The sequence below is a fragment of the Meriones unguiculatus genome, chromosome 20 (genome assembly GCF_030254825.1).
Source record: "Meriones unguiculatus strain TT.TT164.6M chromosome 20, Bangor_MerUng_6.1, whole genome shotgun sequence".
Classification (NCBI taxonomy): Eukaryota; Metazoa; Chordata; class Mammalia; order Rodentia; family Muridae; genus Meriones; species Meriones unguiculatus.
In genome coordinates, this window is record NC_083367.1 from 5433308 (window position 1) to 5458490 (window position 25183).

The 25183-nt window shown below is 37.2% G+C and overlaps 1 pseudogene; it reads left to right on the top strand.

Annotated features, from left to right (window-relative positions):
- The first annotated feature begins 24626 nt into the window (after positions 1–24626).
- On the top strand, positions 24627–24846 carry LOC110541767 (small ribosomal subunit protein eS27-like; annotated as a pseudogene).
- The last annotated feature ends 337 nt before the right edge of the window (positions 24847–25183 follow it).

Consider the following 25183-nt stretch of genomic DNA (forward strand, 5'->3'; position numbering starts at 1 on the left):
CAGCCCACAGCTTAAATAGCCTCTGGGTAGCCAACCCAGGCGTGCCACGGGGGCAATGCAGATAGGTCCACATACATGGAAGCAAGCCAGATCCTCAGCCTTAGCCAAATGTGGAATTGTTCATGACAGAGAGCACTCACCATCGGGAAGGTGGAAGGCGGAAACCAGCTCCATCTTTAAGGCATAGCATTCTGCAGCTCTCTACAGTTTCCCCTTTTTGTTTTAGACGCATCAGGCAAGAGTAGAGGTCTGATCTCTGATATTAGAAATAAATTGGGACTTTGTACAGATGTTCATTTAGGTGTCATCCACCCAAAGAGCATCAGACCCGTCCGATACCTTTTTCTCAGAGGCGGGACCTGGGGCATCAACCCGCATGCAATCAGACATGCTCTTCTCTGGGTCCAAAACGGCTGACCCTGAGTGCAGTGCTTAGCCTCGTATCCTGAGCGTATCATTTTAGCTTTTTATGGTATCCAACCATGCTTGGGGAGAATGTCCTGCTTCAATGGCTGTAAAGGCCTGAATGATCATGGCTGCATCACACTGTTGTGAGACTCTAATCTTGCATATATACCACAGGCAAACCAAGGAGACCAACACCAGAAGGCCTGCTAACACTCCCATGCCCGCCCATTCCTTCAGATGATTCATGGCTGCAGCAATCCATGTTGATAATCCTGTGGCTAGTCCTGCGGCAGCAAATCTTATGAAAGAAGTGAGAGACAGTAAGACCTGGAGAGGACAGGAGCTCCACAAGGACAGCAACAGATCCTAAAAGTCTGGGCACAGAGGTCTTTTCTGAGACTGATACTCCAGCCAAGAACCACTCATGGAGATGGTCTGGAATCCCTGCACAGAGGTAGCCTATGACAGTTCAGTATCCAAGTGGCCTCCATAGTAATGGGGACAGGAACTGATTGGCCTGCTCTTTGCTCACCTCCTGAGGGGGGATCAGCCTTACCAAGCCACAGAAGAAGACAATGCAACCATTCCTGATGAGACCTGATAGACTAGGACCAGAGGGAATGGGAGGAGGACCTCTCTTATCCGTGGAATGGGAAAGGGACATGGGTAGGGGAGAGAGAGGGTGGGCCTGGGAGGGAAGTAGGGAAGGAGTTACATGGAGGATACAAAGTGAATAAATTGTAATTAGTAAAAATAAAAATAATTAAATAAAAAGCACTCACTTTAAAATCATTGATACAAAATACTGCACATGAAAGAAAATCTTACTGAGAATCTGATTCAGGAGTAGCTAGGACATTTTCAGACACAAATGGGAAGAATTTTTTATTTACATTAAGTCTCTGAAGAAAATAAAGGCTATCTACAAATTCTAAGGAGAAAATATTTTAAAATACAGTTTATTTTAACTCATGTTAAGATTAGTTTATACATGGAAATGTAGAAGACAGTTGCTATCATATGCAGAACAGAACAGTTCATGAGAACAAATTCTCTGAAGTTCCTCCTCAGAGGAACCCATGGACCAGGATGAGCAGCATCAGCATCTGAGTAACATGAACAGTGATGAATAAATACAAAGTTTGTCATAATGATTGAAAAATAATTATGATAAATGACATGCATTGAATTCCTCATTATATACAGCTGAGCTTAAATATGCTTACCACAAAGAAAGAAAGAAATAGACCGTATGATATTTCCACAAAGCAGAAAATGATGAAAGATGAATGGGGAAATAACACAAGAGTGTTGACTTTCTATCCTTTTAAATATTTTTATAAATAAAATTCAAACTTGGAATGGAAAATAATTTTAGATCTCTGCCATCTATCACAATATTTATTTCTGAATTTGAAGATTATTTTGTCTTTAAACAAGAAAATATTTATTTGATACTACAATTTTATTTCGTTTTTTTGTCTTTAATACTCAAGATACTGCATTCAGTACTTTTAAGTAAAATACACAATCTTTTCAAGAAAAATATTATTTAATATATAAATCACAATTTCAGTACACCTGCCTAGAGACAAAATAGTGTTTTTTTTAATAACATTTCTTTCAATATACAATCAATGAGATTCTAATAGGTTTCTAATAGGCATTCTGTTATTTCTTAATTTTAAATAAATCATGTGTGCTACTCATGAATATAAAGTGATTATGTTCAACCAAACAGAAGCTTACATAATATTACTCCTTGTGTAACATGAATCTATCTCTGACTCCAGTTGGCAAAATCAGCAGGCACTGTCTTAAGCACAAAAAGGAATTTTTTCCCCCCACACAATTTTTGGGTCTAATATGTTGCCTTAATTTATTTCTACCTCCTACAAATAACTATGAAATGCTTTATATCAAATATTTAATTTAAAGAAAAAAGCATAAATCTTTGCCCTGGATAATTCTAATGACAATTTTGTTGATTCTTCAATATCAAATTTTGTAAAAAGCTTATGTTTATGCTTATTTAAAATCCATATAGTATATAAATCCATTGTGGGTTTTTGGCATATTGTATAAGTACTAGTCTTAAAGGAAGAAGCCAGATATTCAGACCTCCTTCACCTTATGGGAAAATTCACTGATCGATTGTGAAGAATTGTATCTTGCCAGCTATTGTAATGACCTTTGGATCTGATGCTAATATCAGCACTCCATTCCAAATCATCTGTATAAAAGCAAACATCAATACCTCTGTGCTTTAAAAATCTACAATGAATATTTTACAAAGACATTTACTCAATGATCCTTTTTTTTTTTTGAAAAACCTAAAAATATTTGCATTTGTATTTGTATTTGTTTTGGTTTGGTTTTTTTTTTTTTTTGAAAAACCTAAAAATATTTGTATTTGTATTTGTTTTGGTAAAATTGTGCTTAAAAACTGCTCTTTGATCACCTCCCCCTGAGTGGGGAGCAGCCTTACCAGGCCACAGTAGAGGACAATGCAGCCACTTTTGATGAGAACTGATAGACTAAGATCAGAAAGGAGAGGAGAACCTCCCCTATCAGTGGACTTGGGGAGTGGCATGCATGCAGAAAGGGGAGGAAGGGTGGGATCGGGAAGGGAGAAGGGAGGGGCTTATGGGGGGATACAAAATGAATAAAGTGTAATTAATAAAAAATTAAAAAAAGGAAGATTTCCTTCCTGGATACCTGGTGGATAATTTTTTACATGTTTTCATTAATATCCTCAGTTAAAATGTCCATCTTTAAGAGGATTGATAAAAAAAAAAAAAAAAAAAGTAGCAAAATTCTTGTTTGTGTTTTGGAGAACATGCATTTTTCTTATTTAACTCTTGAAGATGTAAGCAAATAAATCAACTTTAACAGTGTATTTTATATGTGATTAAATCCTGGTCTATCTTGAGGCCCATGTCTTCCTCTGTCACTCCCCTATTCCTGTGTTCCTTTCCTAACTTCCCTTTCTATGCTCTTTCCTGAGAGTGTATGACCACTGTGCTGGGCATTGTACACAATCCTGGAAATATAGAAGATATTGCATGTGGTGTGGCACATTTCATGGTTCATTCTGGTTAAATGTTATTGAGAATAAAAAAAAAACTACAAAGATTTTTAAATTTTAGTTATGTTTTTGAAATAATCTTGCATCTTTTTCCAATGAGTGAAGTACTGACATTATGTGTGTACTTACTTGTTTGTATCATTTTCATTTTGAGCACCTAGGATCACTGACATTCTAAAAGAAACTATTATTTTTTTATAGTGAATGTGCTTTAACAAAAGCATACACTTTATTAATGTACGACGTTGTTTCTACATGGCATCTAAGAATTGTGAGACTTCCCTTAGTTGTATAGAACTTAAGAATATGACTACATCATAGAAGCTGAAGAACTGATTACAACCCAAAATATTTTGTTTTAAAATCCACTTATTAAAAATATTTTGAGGATAGTTTTCAAATTTATAAATAACTATAAGGACATTCATAGTATGTTCTCTTGCAGCTATTTTTCCACATAAATATATCCAAAGTATATTATAAAACATGGCAAAATAAATTATTTGGTTTTTTGGGGGATTAAATTTAAAGTTATATCCTGAATTTTATCTGACAACCTTATTGGAATAAATGTTAAAATATGTGCTTTTACCCTCAAATCAAGTCTCTCTCTCTCTCTCTCTCTCTCTCTCTCTCTCACACACACACACACACACACACGAGTATCTGAATGTTTGAGTATAATAATATTCGAAAAGATGAATGCAGAGACAAGTTTCTACTATTTTGTTGTGAGAAAATGTTTTCTTTGTAAATGTGCATGAGAGTACACATAAACATGCCATACACACGCATGAATGTACACATGCACATGCCATGATCCCACATGCATAAGTGTACACAGGCACATGCCATGCTCCCACATGCACAAGTATACACACATGCATGCCATACTCCCCCAGGAAGGTGAAAGATGTCCAGTACTCTTTTTAGACTCCACAGCACACTTCTAGAATGAAAATTAAGCAATAGAGATGTGGAATCGCTACATAGAAAATTAACGGCAGGAACTATTCACTGGAAAGTTTACAACTGATTCTTAGAGAAAAGACATGCCAGCCTGTCTTTAAAATCATTTGAAAAGTAGAGCTGTTTCAAATTAATTTCTATGCATTCTCTAATTATTATTTGACTATTTTGCCAATTCATAGCTAAGCATGAGAGTACATTTTTATTACAGTTGGAGTTTGTCAAAAGCTTTGGCTTCAGGAAAATATTTTCAGCCAAATTCCTTTATGCTCATGCCAAGTAATTTTCAATTGCTTTATAATCTGTATATTTTAAATTAAGTGAATACATACAGTTTAGATTTTTCCCCCCTAATAAACCCAGAAGGTTCAGATGACATCCTATAAACCTTTGATTCAAATTATAAGAAACTGATTGACCAAAAGTTTGAAAAATCAAGAAGCATGTTTCCTTATTTGTAACTAGTAAGTGAACCTGAATGTTTTAGCTGTGTGGATTATTACATTGGGTAGTATTTCTTTTTCTGATTAGAATCCATATTAGTTTCAATTTCATTGAGGTTATTTTAGTGTTTCATTAATTGGCCAAATAAAATCCTACTCTACTTTTCATTCAGTAACTATATGTTTCAGATAATATTAAATTCATTAACCTACCGACACATGCATATACATAATTTATATACACAGACACACACCCATACAAACACAAACACACACACTCACTAAAAACATGTTTTTTTCTTCATAAATTTATTTGCTCATTTTACATTCTATTGTAACCCCACTCCCTCCTCTCCTCCCAATTCTACTCTTCCATCTTCCCAATGTCCCCTGACACTGTACCAACCCACCTTGGCATATCAGGTTGCATCAGGTCTAAGTGCCTCCTTTTTCACTGAGGGAAGACAAGACAGTCCTGATAAGGAAATGGGATCCAGAAGGAGGCAACAAAAACCAAGTCAGAGATAGCCCACATTCTGATTGTTGCAGGACCCACTTGAGGACCAAGAAAATATCAGCTTTATATATGTAGGGGCCACATATATGGTTCAGTCTCTGTGAGCACCCATGGCCCCAGGTTACTTAGCTATGGAGGTCTTCTTATGGTGTCCTTGACCCTTCCAGTTCCCTCAGTCCTTCCCCTAACTTTTCCATAAGACTCCCTGAGTTCTGCCTAATGCTTGTCTGTGGGTCTCTGCATCTGTTTCCATTGTCTGCTGAATGAAGCCTCTCAGATGACAGTTATGCTAGGTTCCTGTCTGCAAGTATAGGATAGTGTCATTAATAGTGTCAGGGGTTGATTTACTATTCCATTGAGTAGATCTCTGGTTGGGTCAGTTATTGGCTAGCCATTCCCTCAATCTCTATTTTATCTGTTATCCCTGCTCATCTTGTAGGCAGGGCAAATTGTGGGAGGGTTGGTGTCATTCTCCTTCCACAAGAACTTCTCCTGGCTGCAGGATGTGAGCGCTTTAGTCTCAGTAGCACTGGGGGATACTGAGACTGTCACTGTATAATATTTTATAACTGTAAATTTGCTGTGTGAATTAGCTCCTGCAATGAATTAGAAATTAGTGATTTAGATGTCAGTAACAGAAGCAAGCATAAAGTTTGTTGGACACACTTCACTTTTACATTTCATCTTCATATGAATGAGGCAATGACACATTCTGTTAAATTGTTATTTTGATTTTTATTTATATATAATATGAAATCATCAAAGAAGCTCCATTTTATACAATGTGCAACGCTTTTCTCTAATCAAAGATTTCCAAATGTTTTCCCTTCTAACTCTTGAGAAGAAAATAATTCTCATCAAGACAATCCCCTTTCTCCACAATTGAGTTAGGTATTTGGGTAAAGGCACTAACACAGTTTTACAACATTGCAGAAGAGAGTATTTTTACTGCTGTACTTGTCCTATGGGCATCATACTCACCATTATATTTGCTTTGTTTGGGATTCAGCTATCTTACCACTGAGATTATTCTTGACTATGGCTTTGATTTTCTGATAGAATTTATCATACTGTGCATTCTTGGTTCCTATTCTAATTCGGTGTCATCAATTCTTTGTGATTAAAAAATAATGCATAATCAGTGAAAACAGTGATATTTTCTTTACCCACTTTTTCTTTCTTGTTCCAGGTTAGGGAAAATGTGTGTGTGTGTGTGTGTGTGTGTGTGTGTGTGTTTTCTATTTATGATCATCTTTGGTCAAAATATTCAGTCTAGTAGTATGAAAAATGTTTTATTTATACTGATGGACCTCTTTTAATAGCAAGTTTTTCATAAAACAAAGACAGAAAAAGCACAAATTAAGTAATCTACATCTTTGATTTATTTTGAAGCCTGCGTGTAGGGAATGTAGTGTTTATTATTGTCACCAGTACCGTTTAAAAGTACCATGCTGTGCCTGGGAGCATTCTCTAAGATGTTGCTTTTAGAAAAGTTTACCTGGAGAGGAACTGTTGGCAATATCATCCACATTTCTTCCTTTCCTCACGTAGCTTTTTAAAAATGTATTTGACTAAAACAATGAGAAACATAACAAATATAGAAAACTATTATTTACAATGTTTCTGGTTTATTTTAGAGTTGTTTGTTGTTTGTTTATTTGTTGTCAACTTGATACTACCTAGAGTCATCTGGATAGAGGGAATCCCAAAGGAGAAAATTCCTCTATCAGTTTACCAGTAGACACGATTGTGAAGCATTTCCTTGATTAAATATTTATGTGGGTTGACTGCATCTACTGTGGAAGTGTCACAGTTTCTACAGGAAAATAGACATTGCTTTGTTCTCATAATAGAAAAGAAACCAGGCAATACAGTAGAGTCAGTTCTAGGATAAATCTGAGTATGTGATTTCTAGGTCTTTCAGTTGGTTCACAAGATGAATGGGGAAGAGTTTCATGGTCTGGGCTAGAGTAGCCACAGAATCTGTAAGCAGAGAATAATGGAGTATTTTAGTTAGAATTTTGGAAAAACAGAATTTCTAAAGAAATGTAGATAGTGGAGTCCTAGCTTATGCTGTTTAGATGTCATCTAGGACTACATCAGGCATATGTTTGAAAGCTATTCAGTTTATATTATTGGACAGAATTTGGCTGAATTCTGCTCCTGTCCTATGAACAGAATGAATTTTCATTTAGAAATATTGGAATAATTTGTATGAAATTATTGGAAGAAATTCCAAAAAATTCATTGTCATCAGACTATAATATAGTGACTTTCTTTATTCAGATCTACAGTAACAGTAAGTTAAAAGTTTTGAAAAGTATGAAGTTTTGATAAAGGAAGTTTGAGCACATTTTAAAGTTTTGGTTAATGTTTCTGTAATTGCTAAAGAGATGAACATAATTAAAGAGACAGTTTGTTATCTCTATTGAAAAGTAACCCTTTTTATAAGAGTTCATCTGTCTTTCAGAAGGCTCCATCTTCTGAAAACCAAAATTTGGAAATAAAGTCTAAACTTGAGAATACCACAGAAGAGATTCCCAACTTCTAAAGACCGTAGAGTACTGTTTCCCCATGGTCCCTGGGGAAAACAGACTGAGGCTGATGCAAGCTAGGCCTAAGGAAGAGAGTCCACCTCTGAAAGTGACAACAAAAGTTGACAGCTTTTGTTCATGTAGTTCTAGTTTTATAGTCATGATAAATGTGAGATGTCTGAAGCTGTGCACTCTCTTTTAAGGTACAAAGTCCTGTAGAACTGTTGCATGACACTGGAAAAGTGACGCTAAGCTGCAAAGAAGACTACAGGAGATTGGAGATTCCAGAACTATGTTATATCTTCCAATGAAAACTGCAGGCATAGAGCTGAGCTGACCAACTTAAGAGATATTTTGTACTACATGTAGGTGACAGAGAGCTACAGAGGAAGAATCACATGTCCTTTGGAGCTCCAATGATTCTATCACAGGCACAAATGCCATATATGCAGATTTGATTTTTTTTTTTGCGATGCTTGGCTTTAATCTTGATTTGGTTAATCTTGATTTTTCTGATATGCCTGAATTTTCCCCTTTTAAAATGTAAAGTTTACTTTGTGCCATTGTATGTAGAAAGTATGTAACATGGACTCACAGATAAGAAACTGACTTGAGTGTTAAAACAAGCATTTGACTAGTAACAATGGAGATACTTGTAAGACTTTTGTGACTTTTAGGGATGAAATAAATGTGTTTTGTATTCTTTATATTATTTGTATTATAAAATACAAATGAGACTTTGGTCCTCAGTGATAAAACACTATGAGTTAAGGTGATAGGGTTGAGTGTCAGATTGGCAACAGGTAGAGATGTAGTAATTAGTCTTGACTTCCAACTTTACTGAATTTATAATGAACATAGAAAACAACATCTGGGTGTGTCTGCAATAGTGGTGTTCCTAGAAATATCTAAATGAAAAGGAAGGACCCACACTAAATATGGGCTTATCATTTAATTAGCTGACTCCCAGACAGAAAAGGGGGAACATTATCTAATTATTAGGACTTATATCTCTCTAGTTCCTGACACTGGATATAATGTCACCACCCCTTTCATTCTGGTACCTTTGTATCTGCCATGACATGATCATGTATACCCTCAAACTGTGACAAAAAACCAAAAACAAACAAACAATCAAAAAAACAAACATACCCTTCTTTCCTCAGGTGATTTCTGTTCTTTCTCATAAGTACTTGAGCATTGCAATAAGAAACATACTTAAATCAGTGATAGATCTCAATTGTTCTCTATCACTTTCTAGGGGGATTATTATCATTATTTAGTAATCTTTTAACGTTTTAAAAACAAAAATTTCAGAGGCCCCCTGTGGAAGTCTCCTGTCTTGTTCCTTGTCTTCTCCTGATTCCGATGTCTATTCTGATTACCTTTCTGAATGAGGATTAAGCTCTTCCCTAGAATCCTCCTCATTGTTTACCTTCTTTAGTACTACAGATTTTATTATGTTTATCCTCTCTTGTATGGCTAATAACCACTTATAAGTGAGTACATACCATACGTGTCTTTCAGCTTTTGGGTTACCTCACTCAGGATGATCTTTTCTAATTCCATCCATTTGCCTGAAAATTTCGTGATATCCTTGTTTTTTTTTTTTAATAGGACAAAATTATTTTTACTGATTTATAGTAAAAAAAAAGTTCTGATCAAGAAAAAAAGTACATATAGAATTTATGCATAGCTGACTAGTAGATAGCATATGCTAGAACATGGAAATGTGATTTTATATAATGTTCAATATTTATGCTCCCATGCTAAATTCATCATATTCCCTTTTTAAAATTTAGTATTCTTACTAATCCTAATATTTCTGTTTTAAACTGAATCATCACCCAATTTCCAGAGCACTATTTTTACTTTTGAGGTTTTTTTTTGTTTTGTTTTGTTTTGCTTTTGTTTTTTCAATTTATTCTGGTCTACTCATATCTATGTTCTTCTTTGGGGACAGCTGGTTGTAACTTCCATGTGTATAATACAACTTAACACTAGATTACAGTTGTACTTCTTTCTTATGTATCCTTTAATTCAGGTCATTATATGTTGCTCTATTATTCATTGACTTTGAAGATATCATTTTATTTAATAGCTGAGTAGTATTCCATTGTGTAAATACATCACAACTTCTATACCCATTCTTCAGGTGAGGGACATCTAGTTTGTTTCCAGATTCTCTAAAAGGCTCTACCCATCTGGGTGTCAAAGCAGATCCTAAGACTCATAGCCAAACTTTGGGCAGAGTGCAGGGAAGAAATAGGAGATAGAAAGACATGAAAGAGACAGGAGCTCTACAAGGAGACCAACAGAGCCAAAAAACCTGGGCCCAGGAGGCCCGGAAGAGAATAATACTCCAACCAATGACGCTGCAAGGAGAGGACCTAAATCCTCTGCTTAGATGAAACCCACTGAAGGCTACTCAGTCTCCAAGTGGGTACCCTAGTAAGGGGCTGTCTCTGACATGAACTCAGTGGCTAGCCCTGGAGCATCTAGCCTTACCAGGCCACAGGGGAAGACAATGCAGCCAGTCCTGATGAGAACTGATAGGCTAGCATCAGATAGAAGGGGATGAGGACCTCCCCTATGAGTGGACTGGGAAAAGGGCATAAGGGAAGAAGAGAGGGGGGAGGGATTGGGGGGAGATGAGGGAGGGGGAAACAGCTGGGACACAAAATAAATAAATTGTAATAAATAAAATAAAATAAAACTTTTGCAACAAAATGTCACCATACATTTAAAAGTCTACAAATTCCAGATTAAAGAAATTAAATTAATTATATTTTTTCTTTTTTAATTTGTTTTAATATTCATCACAGGTTATTTACTTTGTATCCCAGGTGTAGCCCCTTCCCTCATCCTACCCTCCCTCCCTCATCTCTTTCCAAGTCCCTTTCCAAGTCCATTGCTAGGGGAGGTCCTAGTCCCCTTCCATCTGAACCTAGCTTATCAGATATCTTCAGTACTGGCTGCAATGTCCTCCTCTGTGGCCTAGCAAGGCTATTACTCCCTCAGGGGCAGGGGGAGGTATAGGAGCCAATCCTTGAGTTCATGTCAAAAATAGTTCCTATTCCCCTTACTAGCGAAACACACTTGGATGCTGAGCTACCATGGGCTATATCCTAGTAGGGGTTCTAGGTTATATCCAAATATGGTCCTTGGTTGGAGAAACAGTCTCATAGTGGACCCCCGTGCCCTGATATATTTTGTCCTTGTGGAGCTCTTATCCTCTCTCGGTCATATTAACTCCTGCTTTATCATATGATTCCCTGCACTCTACCAATGGTTGGGTTATGAGTCTCAGCATCTGCTTTGATACACTGCTAGGTAGAGGCTTTCAGAGACCCTCTGTGGTAGGCTCCTGTCCTGTTTCTTGTTTTCTCCTACTTCCTATGTCCATCCCATTTGTCTTTCTAAGTGAGGATTGATCATCTTATTGGTCCTCTTTCTTGTTTATCTTCTTTAGGTGCATTATATTTTAGTATATTTATCTTATCTTATAGGACTATATAAGTGAGTATATACCATGTGTGTCTTTCTGCTCTTGGGATACCTCACTCAGGATGATCTTTTCTAGGTCCCACCATTTGCCTGCAAATTTCATGATTTCCTTGTTTTTAATTGCTGAGTAGTATTCCTTTGTGCAAAAGTACCACAATTTCTGTATCCATTCCTCAACTGTGGGACATCTGAGTTGTTTCCAGGTTCTGGCTATTATGAATAAAGCTGATACAAACATGGTTGAGCAAATGTCCTTGAGCATCTTTTGGATATATGCCTAGGAGTGGTATAGCAGGATCTTGAGGTATCACAATTCCTAATTGTCTGAGAAAGTGCCAGATTGACTTCCATAGTGGTTGTACAAGTTTACATTCCCACCAGCAGTGGAGGAGGCTTTCTAATTCTCCACAACCTCTCCAGCATGTGTTGTCACTTGAGTTTTTAACCTTTGTCATTCTGATGGGTGTAAGGTGAAATCTCAGGGTTGTTTTGATTTGAATCTCTCTGATGGCTAAGGAAGTTAAGTATCTCTTTAGGTGTTTCTCTGCCATTCTATATTCCTCTACAGAGAATTCTCTGTTTAGCTCCTTACCCTGTTTTTAAATTGGATTGCTTGGTTTATTGCTTTTTAATTTCTTTAGTTCTTTATATATACTAGATATCAGCCCTCTGTCAGATATAGGTTTGGTGAAGATCCTTTCCCAGTCTGAAGGCTGTCGCTTTGTTCTGATGACAATGTCTCTTGCTTTACAGAAGCTTTTCAGTTTCATGAGGTCTCATTTATCAATTGTTGCTCTAAGAGCCTGTGCTGCTTATGTTCTGTTCAAGAAGTTGTCACCTGTGCCCATGAGTTCCAAGTTCTTCCCCACTTTTTTTTCTAACTGATTTATTTTATCTGGTTTTATGTTGAAGTCTTTAATCCACTTGGACTTCAGTTTTGTGCAGGGTGATAAATATGGATCTATTTTCATTCTTCTGTATGTAGCCAACCAATAATTATCATTTTAAATTGTAAAACTGATTGAAAAGTTACCATTGTGTAGAGATTTTTTTTTATTAGCAAAAAATCTAAGAAATAGTAAGGTATAGGCTGCTGCTATGAAAGTGGACTGAATGGAAAAATGTTGGCTTCTCATGCTCAAACTAACATTCCCTAAAATGAGTCTGAATTAATCAAGGAGAAATTTATGGTTTTATAGTCCATATTTATTAAATTGTATATATTAAACTGGAGAAAATAAGTTGAAATATATTTCAAATCACATATATAGGAAAATATATGTCCAGAGTGTATAATACGGATTTGTCTTGTTTATTTACATGGAGATAGTGTAGTCTTGTGTTGTACAGGCTGCCCTCAACACCTTAGTCTAAAGCAATCACCATAACTCAGTCATCTGAACAACTACAACTGGAAGTGTGAGCTACTATAGCTGTCTAATTGTTTACAATGTTACATTGTGGCTATAAATGAAACTGCCAACACATTAATGATCCAGTAGACAAATTTAATGTTGTCTGTCTCACAAAACTTAATGGAAATAAAAATATAGTTTGTGTTATTTTAAAACTTATAGCATGAACAAAACAAAATATATATGCAAGTTACTGTGGTTCTTAATGACAGCATAAGCATGTCTTGAATATGAAATTATTTGAAAAGATAACATAGTCAGTGGGTTACTTTGTAAATTACAACATGTTGGATGGAAATTCCAGGAAAACTTACCAAATTTTTCATGCCATTGTTGTTATCTTATCTGGAAATCTCTTTCCATCTCTTTCATAATTGGACAGTAATATTATCAGTAACATTGAAAAGAAACCAGAATAACATTTAAAATATAATTCTTTTGTATGAAATCAGTAGTTATTAAGCACATCATTGTAGAAATCTGTATTTTAAAATACTTTATTAAATTTTTAGGTATTAACATAGTGTGCATTGTTGGACTTGCTTGGGTTTCTGAATAGTAGAGATGTGTAAGTTTCCACAAAAAAGTTTGTTCATATGATTTTTAACCATTGTTCCTATTGTATACCAGTAGCAGTTCATGTCAAAAGTTGTAAGTATTGTTTGAATATTTTTACATCTCCCAAATTGATTTCCATATTTTTATAGGAGCTTCATTTAAACCATTTTTAGTCTTAGAACATTTATATATACAGGAATCGAGATTGTAAAAGCTACTAAAGTGAGATGACCCAATTAGTATTGAAATAATAGTAAAAACACAAACAAAACTATATTTTTCCACTAGTTTATACCACAAGTAGCTTCCAAATTGCCTTGCTACCCAGAGTAGCAAAATGCTTTCAATCTCCTTTCAATTATTTAACTTTGTTTTCATATTACAACTCTGTGAGAAAAAGGGTTGTTAACAACCCAAACTGTTAAAGAAAAATTTAGGAAGCTTAAATTCTTAAGAGAAATTTACCAGTGAAGCAGAGCATATTTAACAGAAGATGTAAGCTCCTTGATTCTTTTTTTAATTTTTTTATTTATTACAATCTATTCACTTTGTATCAAGCTGTAGCCCCCCTTAATCCTATCTAATCCCACCCTCCCTTCCTCTTCTCCTTCCATGCTCCTTCCCCAGCCCACTGATAGGGGAAGCCTCCTTTTCCAACTGACTCTAGCCTATCAGGTTTCATCAGGTCTGTTTGCTTTGTCTTCCTGTGTGGCTTGGTAAGGCTGTCACCCAACTCAGATGGAGGTAATCAAAGAGCCAGCCACTGACTTCATGTCAGAAACAGCATCTGTTCCCCTTCTTAAGGAGCCCATTTGGAGACTGAGTTGCCATGGGCTACATCTGTGCAATGGTTGTACGTTACCTCAATGCATGGTCCTTGGTTGGAGTATCAGTCTCAGAAAAGACGTCTGTGCACAGATTTTTGGGTTCTGTTACTCTCCTTGTGGAGCTGCAGTTCCCTCCAGGTCTTTCTTTCATTCTTTTCACCTTTTAAAAATTTGTTTATATTTTTATAAATTATAGTTTATTCACTTTGTATCCCAGCTGTAGCCCTCTCCCTAGTCCCCCTATTCGCACAAACACAAAGTGGGCTCAGAATGCAACAAACCTTAACAAAGTCTGAACATGCCTCTTAGAAAGTGACTAGCAGTTTAACACTGTTCTCAGGAGCACCAGTGCTGACTATGTAAACTGTGAACAGTGGCTCTTAACCACCCCTGTACACAGCACCAACTTGGTTATGGCTCCAATGGCAGAAAGAGCAATGCCAACTCATCCTAGTTTCCCCTCAGCTAGAATTTTGAAAGACACAATTTTATTCAATTTGTTCATGGCCAAAATAATAAAGTATGCTCTGGTGAATGCAGATAGTTTTCTGCATGCAAATAACCTTCATTAAGCTACTAGATTTAATACATACATATGAACATGAACATTATATCAATCATTGAAGTTGAATGATGCTAAGGAAAAGACCAGCAGCATCCGTAAAGATCACCTTCTAAGTATTCAACTTTGTGAGTCAGTGGAATGCTTCTTAATTGAATCCTTAATAAATATAGATCATGAAAAATATAAGAGTAATGGAAGCTTTACATATTAAAACACCCACTTTCAACCTAGAGGAAAACTGGTGCCAAAACATGCTAGACTTCAGAGTGACAATGTTTTCTGAGGACGGTGGAACTTCTGTTTTCCTCCGTCTTAGCACAAAGTGCTTAATAAAACACTCTACAAAAGATGCAGCTTTCAACTGAAGACAGGGTATTGATGGTGGGGCTCAATCCTTAATTCTGGAGGGCTCTGATCTCCTGGCACAGTATGATTCCAAGTCCCTCCCCAGGTACCCCCCACACACAGTGAGCCCTGCTATGGAAAAAGGAACCTCTCAGGGCCAGTCTTTCTCTTTGAGTCAAGTGCAGAAGATCACACAGCTATTACTGATAATTTATCATATGATACTTTCTTTCCCATGCTTTGGGTTAAATGGAAGATGTAGGCACTTTCAGACTACAAAGAACATTGCTATTTACTATGCTATTAAAAAGATCACACGATGAATATAAAACCACACATCATTGAGTTAATGCTACATAACATTATATGCCTAATATGCAGCTAGTGAAGGCTAAACAAACACTTCTTTTTAAGCACTGGAAAAGGACTATGTGCTTTAGGTCATGGTGCCTAAAAGCCTACACAGTACCCTTTACTGTGTTACGTGCTTAGTCTAAGTTAAAAACTCAATATTTTGGACTAAATGAAAAACAATCCTTCCAATAAAATCTCTACTTTTAGATGAGAGGCAAATCATTTAGATAAAAAATAGGCCCTTTAAAACTAAAAGCAGCTAAATAATCTTACTTATATCTTTACTGGTAAAGTGCTTACCTACAAGCACTTACATGGAAACTTAAGAGAATAAACATTTGTTTTATATGTAAATAGCTACTACTAAATACTTGATTTGCAGTTTAAAAAAAAAAAAGAAACAACGAAAAGGTAAACACTAACCCAGGCTACCTGCTTTAGCTTTCAGGTAAATGAGGAACGATCTGAATGCGGAAGAGCTAGAATGAAAGAAAGCCCACAGCTTGCTGGCCCTCCTTTATGAGGAAGGATATGAACAGCCTTCTGGCAGCAGGAACCAATAGAGTAACCAATAATAAAAATGATAAAAAAATTTAGTGGCAAGGGTTTTAGACAGTAGCAACAGGCCACTTGGTAAGTCAATTGTAAAACAATTCATCATTATTCTACAGGGCTTCATTGGCTCAGGGACTTCCTTGGGTACCTATGACTTTTCTTTCCCCATTTTTTTGTGACTTTTAAAGACTTGTTTCACTTAATATTCCAGCAAACAGCCTTTTCTGATACTTCATTTCAGCCCATTATTTACAGTGTCTGTTAGCACACTGCAGCAGCATGCTGCAGTGAGGGTTGCCTTTTTAATTTACATCACCCCAGAATTTTTTATATATCAAGGACAATTTACAATTCATGTCTATTTTTAATATTGGTAAGAAAATTTAAATATCAAGATTTTTTAGACCAAGAGGCAGCTTTGGCACATTTTTAAGTAAAATATTGAATACGATACATGGTAATCCCAGCAGCTGGGAAGCTGAGGCAAGAGCATCACAAGCAAGCCAGACTAGGCTACATAGCAAGTTAATGGCTAGCCTAGGCTACACAGCCAGGCCCTGTCTCAGAGAATAAAATAGCTATTATGACAATTAGATCTTGCTAACTCTGAAACTCTAATTCATTAGCTAGATAAACATGCAACTCACAACTGGTGAGACAAATTAAGTTTTAAAATGTAGTCTGCTCACTTCAGAAGGTGACCATCTTATTTCTGGATGGCTAATTCCTATCTCATGAAGTTGATGTCTAATCATCAGTTTAAAGAAAGGAAAAGTATGACAAAGAAACAAGAAAAATTTTAGAAATCACTGACAGTTTTTGTAAAACTTAAGGCCAAAGATGGGTTTAACAAAATATAAAGCAGCTAACAATGCAGACTTCATTAAAAGCGGCCCATGTCAGGCATTGACTATGGCTTGCTCAGCACACACTAGGCCCTGGGTCTAGCCTCAGCATCCCTACCCCACACTGCCCTGGCACACGACTCACAGACTTTATATGTGTAGTTACACATATAAAGAACCACAAGAAACACTTTGTTGAAAGAACATCATAGGATACATCTATATGGCACAAGCTAGAAACATCTCTGGCTGAAATATTTACATCCATGAAAGAGGAAACAATATACCCTCTTTCTAGGAGGCTGGAAATGCTAAAATGCCCTATTTACACAGCTATTTACAGGAAATTCCTAAAAAGCTACTTAAGCTATTACTTAGTCAAGATGACTGTTAATCAAGACAGTAGAAGTATTTAATCCAGAAGAATAGAGTCCCATCAACTTGAACATTTTCCATGAAAACACTCAATGTTGTTTAACTAAAGTGATTTAATTACAAAGCATCTGTAAGCCCTCTCTGCTTTTCCTCTCCCTGCAGTGTGCAGCTTATAGTTGCTTGCTTGGTGAAATATGACTATAACTTTTATCACACAAGTACATTAGCAGTAGAAACATCACTTCTATAAACACAGCAAGAACATTTCTAAATAAAAAAAAAAAGAGAAGAAAAAGTACTGATCTTACTACACTACTACTACTACACTACATCACTGCTGGGATTACCATGTATCGTATTCAATATTTTACTTAAAAATGTGCCAAAGCTGCCTCTTGGTCTAAAAGGTAAGGGGACTCACTATAGCAGTGTTTCACAACTGCAGCCACAAAACTCTCATGTTTCATGACGTAACACAAACACACATACAAACCCTGAATTACCCTATAATCTACTAAAATAAAAATTATACAAAAAACATGCAAATATTCTTAGAATACAGTTGGCTTCTAATAAAGCACTCTTTAAGCAATCACCTGATGCCCTAATGCAACCTGAAACTATTTTTTACTACCTACCAGCTAGCCTTCATGTTATTACAGGTTGGTTTATCATCAATAGTAAGTTATACATTTTCTAATGCTAGCATATAGTTTTAATATTTATTACATAATCAATAGTTAATCTGTTAATTTCCAATGACAATAATTTGTGTTAGCATTTTTCTCCCGCACTTTAAGGATAAGCATATTTAATGTTTTCTCAATACATTTTTGGTGTTCACTTTTCTATGAACTACTCTCCTGTGGATGAACACAGTGGGCTCTGTTGACTCTCTTCATTCATGTGTATTTAGTGGTAGTTTTTAACGTGTAGAAGTTTTAGTTTAGTAAACTGATACAAAAGAGGTTAAAATCCACCCCTCCTATTTTGAGACAAGTTTTCATGTATGTAGCCCAGGCTGGCCTGGAGATGTATGGAGTTAACCTACTATGGAGCCTAGGTTAACTCTGAATTCTTGATCTTCTGCCTCTACTTCCCTAGTGCTGGCCTGGAGATGTACACAACATGTCCAACTTTTCCACATTTAGCCCAATGTTGTAAAGCAGCTATTTTTAGATTATTTCTCATCTAGATTTTTCTGTCAAAACTATTATTCTGTCTTTTGGTGAATAGGCGGTAGCCTCCCATTAAGTGTAAAAGCTTAGAAGAGATCTTTGCAGTTAACAAAAATGAGGCTAAGATGGCCACAGAGGCAGGCAGTAGCACACACCTGTAATGCCAGCACTAAGGAGGGAGTGAGAAGGCAGATGTATCTCTGAGTTCCAGGTCCACAGAGCTCAGGTTCTTTACCTAGTTGGTTAATGCATATTTCCAAGTGCTTTGCATAGTGTCAGGTTGTAGGTTGCTCTGAAATCATTTCTAGAATAAACATCTATATTCTTGCTAGGATTAAGGCACTATAACACATCACTGTCAGATTGTATAAAGTTGTAACAATCACACAGAACAAGAACTGGTTTAAACATTCCATTGTAAAGTTGGAGTCCTTACTGTCCAGTCAGGTGGTCAGAAAGTACAGAGCGAACACAGGAAAAGGCTCATTTTAGTTATGGTATAGTGTTGCACATAAACCAGGACAACCTGGTAACACAACTGTGATGACCTCTTACTTCACTCAACTCATCTGTCCCTGGTGACACCATGTCTGGCTGATTATATGACTATTCTTCAGAAGGAATATTCTGGTAGTGTTTCTTCAAAGACTTAGGTGAAAATTGTGAACAGTCAGCTGAATTTTGAAACGACATTCAGAATAATTTATTTTCAAAGAGCCTAAACATGGAACTGGACTCATTCCTGTTGAATGCGTGGATTGAGTGCAAAAACTTTCAAACTGTCACAACTCTCACATGGACATTCAAGATGAAAACACCAAGGCTTCCAATCAACCTCAAGCTCCATTTTCTTTTTTACTCATCTTTGCTCAGCTTTAGTATTTTTCAACAATTGCTGAGTAGTATTCCATTCTATACATGTACCACAATTTTTGAATCCATTCCTCAATTGAGGAACATCTGGGTTGTTTTAAGAGTCTGGCTATTACAAATAAAGCTGCTACAAACATGGTTGAGCAAATGTCTTTGTTGTATACTTGAGCATATTTTTTATATATGCCTAGGAATGGTATTTCTTAGCTCTCTCTATCCTGAGCCTTATAAGAAAACATTATCAGCTATTCATTTAGCTTGATATAACTGTTCTGTATTCTTTCACCCAAGTCCTAAATGACTGTGCAGGTTCCATGCCTTTTAACCATAGCTCCTTGTTTTAGCTTATATATAATTATACCTTTCATCCCCTCCTTTGACCTTTAACCATCCACCATTCCCTGGAAAAATTTTTTTCAGAATCAATGGGCATAGATGGCTGTGTTGCAGATTCTTTATTTTAGGCCCACATGTTTTTTGTTTGTTTGTTTGTTTTTGTTTTTTTCCATTTGTCCTTCACATCTAACAAGCTACTTAGGGGAAAATTCAGTGGAGTTAATTATATTACAAGCATAATGTAATTCTGAACTCTCTGGGATGAAAAAAGCATTAGGATTTTCTATAATTTTGTGTTTGCTCTCTCATTACTTCTGAGATTTAAACAGATTTAGTTTAGGTGACCTGAAGTTCAAGGTTTTTCTTAGTGAACTGAATGAATTATCTTTGCTTTCCACTTAGCAGTGATGTTTATAAATTGACAAATAAGTGCTATGACAGTAACGAGCAAGTTATGCTGCTGTCAGCATCAGTGCATGCTTGCTGGCATTTTGTATTGTTTCCCTGGCTCTTTGTTCATGAAAGTCATATCACAAAATAATCCTAGACTATCTTGTGGTCATACTGGATTGTGTTAGCTATTCTAATACATCACATTTTGATGAGAAAATATATTTTAAAAAGAAAATAAAGTCACTTTCTCATAAAATAGAAGACTTTTCACTGTATGTATTATCTATATGTTCATGTGGAATGGCAATATTGATTTTGCAATTGATATTGGAATATTATTCTAGATTTTTTATAGCTATATGGTAAAACAGATCAACAACCTGCATCAGAATTAGACATCTAGGTTTCACAGAAAAATATAAATTTGGGGATGCAAGATGGCAGCGCCAAGAGGACACTGTGTCTGAGGAGCAGGACAGCAATGTCGGTACAGGGACCAAGAGATCGAACTCTGGGCCTAAAACAACAGCAATTGTGTTTCCCAGGTGAGAGGAAACTCCACCGTGTGGGAATCAGTAGGGTCCACTCTCAGGTCACCCAGCCAGAACCCGGAAGAGATCCTGGGTCGTGCAGGCACTCATCGCCAGACCAGAGCCACACACCCGTGTGTACTGATCACATTCCCAGGCTGAACAGTGGGCACAAAAATACCAGAGACTGGGAGTCCCAACCATGAGAAAAACCCACAGGGAAGGAAGGAAATGGGACTGACCTCAGGTCACCCAGTATATGCCTAGAAAAGATCTCACTGACTTGCGGGTTCACACTGCCAGGCCAGAGACCTGCTGTGCCTGATTATCCGTCACAGACAGAATTTTGCGCCCCAGGGCATCAGAGACAGGGAGTCTCTGTTGGAAGAAAACCACACAGGGAAGGAAACAGCTTAAAGCACCAGGTACCAGTCCCCTCACCAGCACACATGGGAAAGTTTTTGGGAAAAGGTCTCAGGTTCCTGCCTAGTCACCAGCTTGGAGCCACCATCTGTGAGTGCCTGCATGCTCTACACACCACCCCAAACACTACAGACTGGGCTTTCCTGTTGGGAGAAAACCCCACGGTGGGGAAAACATCTGGCCCTACATCCAGAAAAGTCTCTTGCTATCCACAGGCTCCTGAGTCTAGCCTCTTGCTGAATGCATAAGAGCTATGCTCACCTGCCACTGATTACCACTTGGGTACTGGGGCACAGAGTTCCAACCTCAGACCTACAGAAATATGGGATCCCCTAGATCAACTACCAAATCCTGCTCCAAGGGGCAACCAGTTATCCATAACTAAACTGACCAAACCATGGTCCACACGTAACAGCTTCAGCTCACTAAATTTACAGCAAGAAACACAGAAGCAGGGCAGCTGTCTCCAGGACTTCTCAGAGAGAGAGGAGAGCCCTCTTGATTTAAAAGGACCACAGTTACCACTCAGGTCTGTATGCCTGAGGAAAGCAACAAAATGGCTCAAGATCTGAAGATAGAATTGGAAAAATTAAAGAAAACACATATGGTCGAAACTATGGAGAGAAAGAGCTTAGGGAAGAAAACAGGAACTACAGAGGTAAGCATAACCAATAGACTATAAGAGATGGAAGAAAGAATCTCAGGATGTGCATTGAACGTATGACAGGAGTCTACTGAGCGCATCTGAAAGACTCTAACTAGCAGTGTTTTCAAAGCAAAGACTCATGACCAAACCTTTGGCAGAGTACAGGGAATCATAAGAAAGAAGGGGAGTTAGTCTGATGGGGAAAGGATAGGAGCTCCACAAGGACCAAATATATCTGGGCACAGGGTCTTTTCTGAGACTGACATTCAACCAAGAACCATGTATGGATATAACCTAGAACCTCCACTCAGATGTAGCCTGTGGTAGCTCAGTAACCAATTGGTTTCCCAAAGTGAGGGGAACAGGGACTATTTCTAACAGGAACTCGATGACTGGCTCTTTGGTCTCCCCACCCCTGAAGGGAGGAGCAGTCCTGTTAGGCCACAGAGGAGGGCTTTGCAGCCAGTCCTGAAGATACCTGATAAAACAGGATCAGATGAATGGGGAGGAGGTCCCCCCCATCAGTGGACTTGGAAAGGGGCACGGTGGAGATGAGGGAGGGAGGGAGGGAGGGACTGGGAGGGAATGAGGGATCGGGACACGGCTGGGATACAGAGTTAATAAAATGTAACTGATAAAAAAAATAAAAAATAAAAAAATAAAAAAAAAAAGAATCTCAGGTGTGGAAGATACAATGTAAGAATTCAATGTATCCATCAAAAAAAAAAATCTAAAAAATTCCTGACACAGACCATTCAAGAAATTCAAGACAACATAAAAAGACAAAATCTAAGAATAATAGAAATAGAGGAAAAAGAAGATTCCCTCTTCCAAGGCCCAGAAAATATTTTCAACAAAATCATAGAAGAAAATTTCCCCAACTTAAAGAAGAGGCCTATAAGAATACAAGAGGCCTACAGAACACCCAATAAATTAGACCAGAAAAGAAAATCCTCCCATCACATAATCAAAACTGTAAGATAAGGAACAAAGAAAAAATACTAAAAGCTGCAAGGGAAAAAGGCCAACTAACATATACTGGCAAACCCATCAGAATCACACCTGACTTCTCAACAGAGACTATGGAAGCCAGAAAGGCCTGGATGGATATCATGCAGACCCTAAGAGAACACAGATGTCCTCCCAGGCTACTATAGCCAGCAAAACTCTCAGTCCTCATAGATGGAGAAAACAAGATATTCAATGGAAAAAACAAATTTCAACAACACTTACACACAAATCCAGCATTACAGAAGACACTAGAAGGAAAAATATAACACAAGAAAACTAACTACTTTCAAGAAAACCTCACTATCGCAAAACAAAAAGTAACCAAGCACACAAACTTACTACCATAGCCAACAACAAAATCAAATGATCTAACAGCCAGTGGTCATTAATATCTCTCAACATCAATGGATTCAATTCCCCACTAAAAAGACACAGACTAATAGAACGGATGCGTAAACAAGACCCCAAAACCTGTTGCATACAAAAAAAAAAAAAACCTAAGTCACAAAGATAGAGGGTTGGAAGACAGTTTTCCAAGTAAATGGGTGCAAGAAGCAAGCAGGAGTAGCCATTCTAATACCTGATAAAATAGACTTTCAAACAAAATTAATAAAAAGAGATGAGGAAGAACAGTTTATACTCATCAAGGGAAAAATCCACCAGGAAGACATCACAATCCTGAACATTTATGCCCTAAATACAAAGGCATCCACATTTGTAAAAGAAACATTAATAAAACTTAAGCCACACATAGATCCCCACACATTAATAGTGGGAGACTTCAACATCCCACTCTCAACAAAGGACATATTAAAATCTGTACACCTAAGGAAGCTAATCAGGAAGGAGGACTCTGGCTAAGATGCCCAATCCCCATTCAGAAGGCAAAGAGGATGGGCATCAAAAGAGGGAGAAAACAGGGAACAGGACAGGAGCCTACCTTAGAGGGCCTCTGAAAGTCTCCTCCCTGTAGGGTATTGAGGCAGATGTTGAGACTCATAGCCAAACTTTGGGCAGAGTTCAGGGAATCTTAAGAAACAAGTGGGAGATAATAAGACTTGGAGATGACAGGAACTCCACAATGACAGTGACAGATCCTAAAAGTCTGGATACAGGGGTCTTTTCTGAAACTGATACTCCAGCCAAAGACCACTCATAGAGATGGCCTAGAACCCCTGCACAGAGGTAGCCTATGGCAGTTCAATATCCAAGTGGCCTCCATTGTAATGGGTACAGGGACTGTCTTTGACATGAGCTGATTGGCCTGCTTTTGATCACCTCCCCCTAGGGGGGAGAAGCCTTAGGAGGTCACAGAAGAAGACATTGCAGCCACTCCTGATGAGACCTGATAGACTAGGATCAGAGGGAAGGGGAGGAGGACCTCCCTTTTCAGTGGATTTGGAGAGGGACACGGGTGGGGAAGAGGAAGGATGGGACTAGAAGGGGAGGAAGAAAGAAGATACAAGGGGGATACAAAGTGAATAAATTGTAATTAATAAAAATAATTAAAAAAGGAAAAAAAACAAAAAAATAAAATGCAACCACCAAAAAAGAATATAAATTTACATATCCATATTACTACAGGTGTAATTATAGTAACATACATTTTAGTTGCTTATTATAAGTGGTGACGTTTTTTAAATAATATTTTAGATTGACAAAGCATTGGAGTGTTGCAGAAGAAAGTTCATTAAAACATTCAATAGTCTCTCACAGCCCTTTTCCTACTCATTCTGCAATCAATATGCAGTTAATTTTTTATATTGGCTGGCTCCGTTTTGAACACAAACTCTTGCTATTTAAGCCTTTTCTGTTTCAGGTAAGTCTGTAGTGTTTCCAGTAATCTCCTTAAAGCTTATACTCTATATTTCCCTCACAACCATGTGCTATCACATTTACTGAGTTACTGTCCTCTGTCACTGTTAGAGATGATGGCCAGATTCTCAAACAATCTGCTCATACAGGTTATGTTCTCTCTGGTTCGGAGCCTAAATTCTTACTTCATAGATGTGAAATGTCTAGGATGCTACAGTTTTCAGCCATGCTCAGATAGTGGTTCTTTGTGTAGGGTGTTCAACAGTGCTGTGCCAGCCCACAGGAGGAAAAGCCAGGCTCACAGAAAGCTGTTGATTTAGAAGAAAGCAACACTAATCATCTATACAGGTTCCTGAATTTGTGTTTTTCACAGAAAGCCTTATCAAGTTCAGTTACTCTACCAAGACAATGTAATTACATTTGATTTTATAAAGTATACAACAATATACAGTATAAAGTATACAACCTCCTATATTGCTGTCAGCTTTTCAATAAAGTTTTAATTATGGACAAAAAGAGAAAGTTATGTTCTCTTCCTCTGCAGTACTTGGAGAGTGCTTTTGTAGAATTTCATACTGATCTGCTTCAGTTGCCTCAATTAATTCTTTCTAACTCCATCCTAAGGAATCCGGCTGGAATCCATTACTCAGCTACAAAACAGAACATTTCTTTC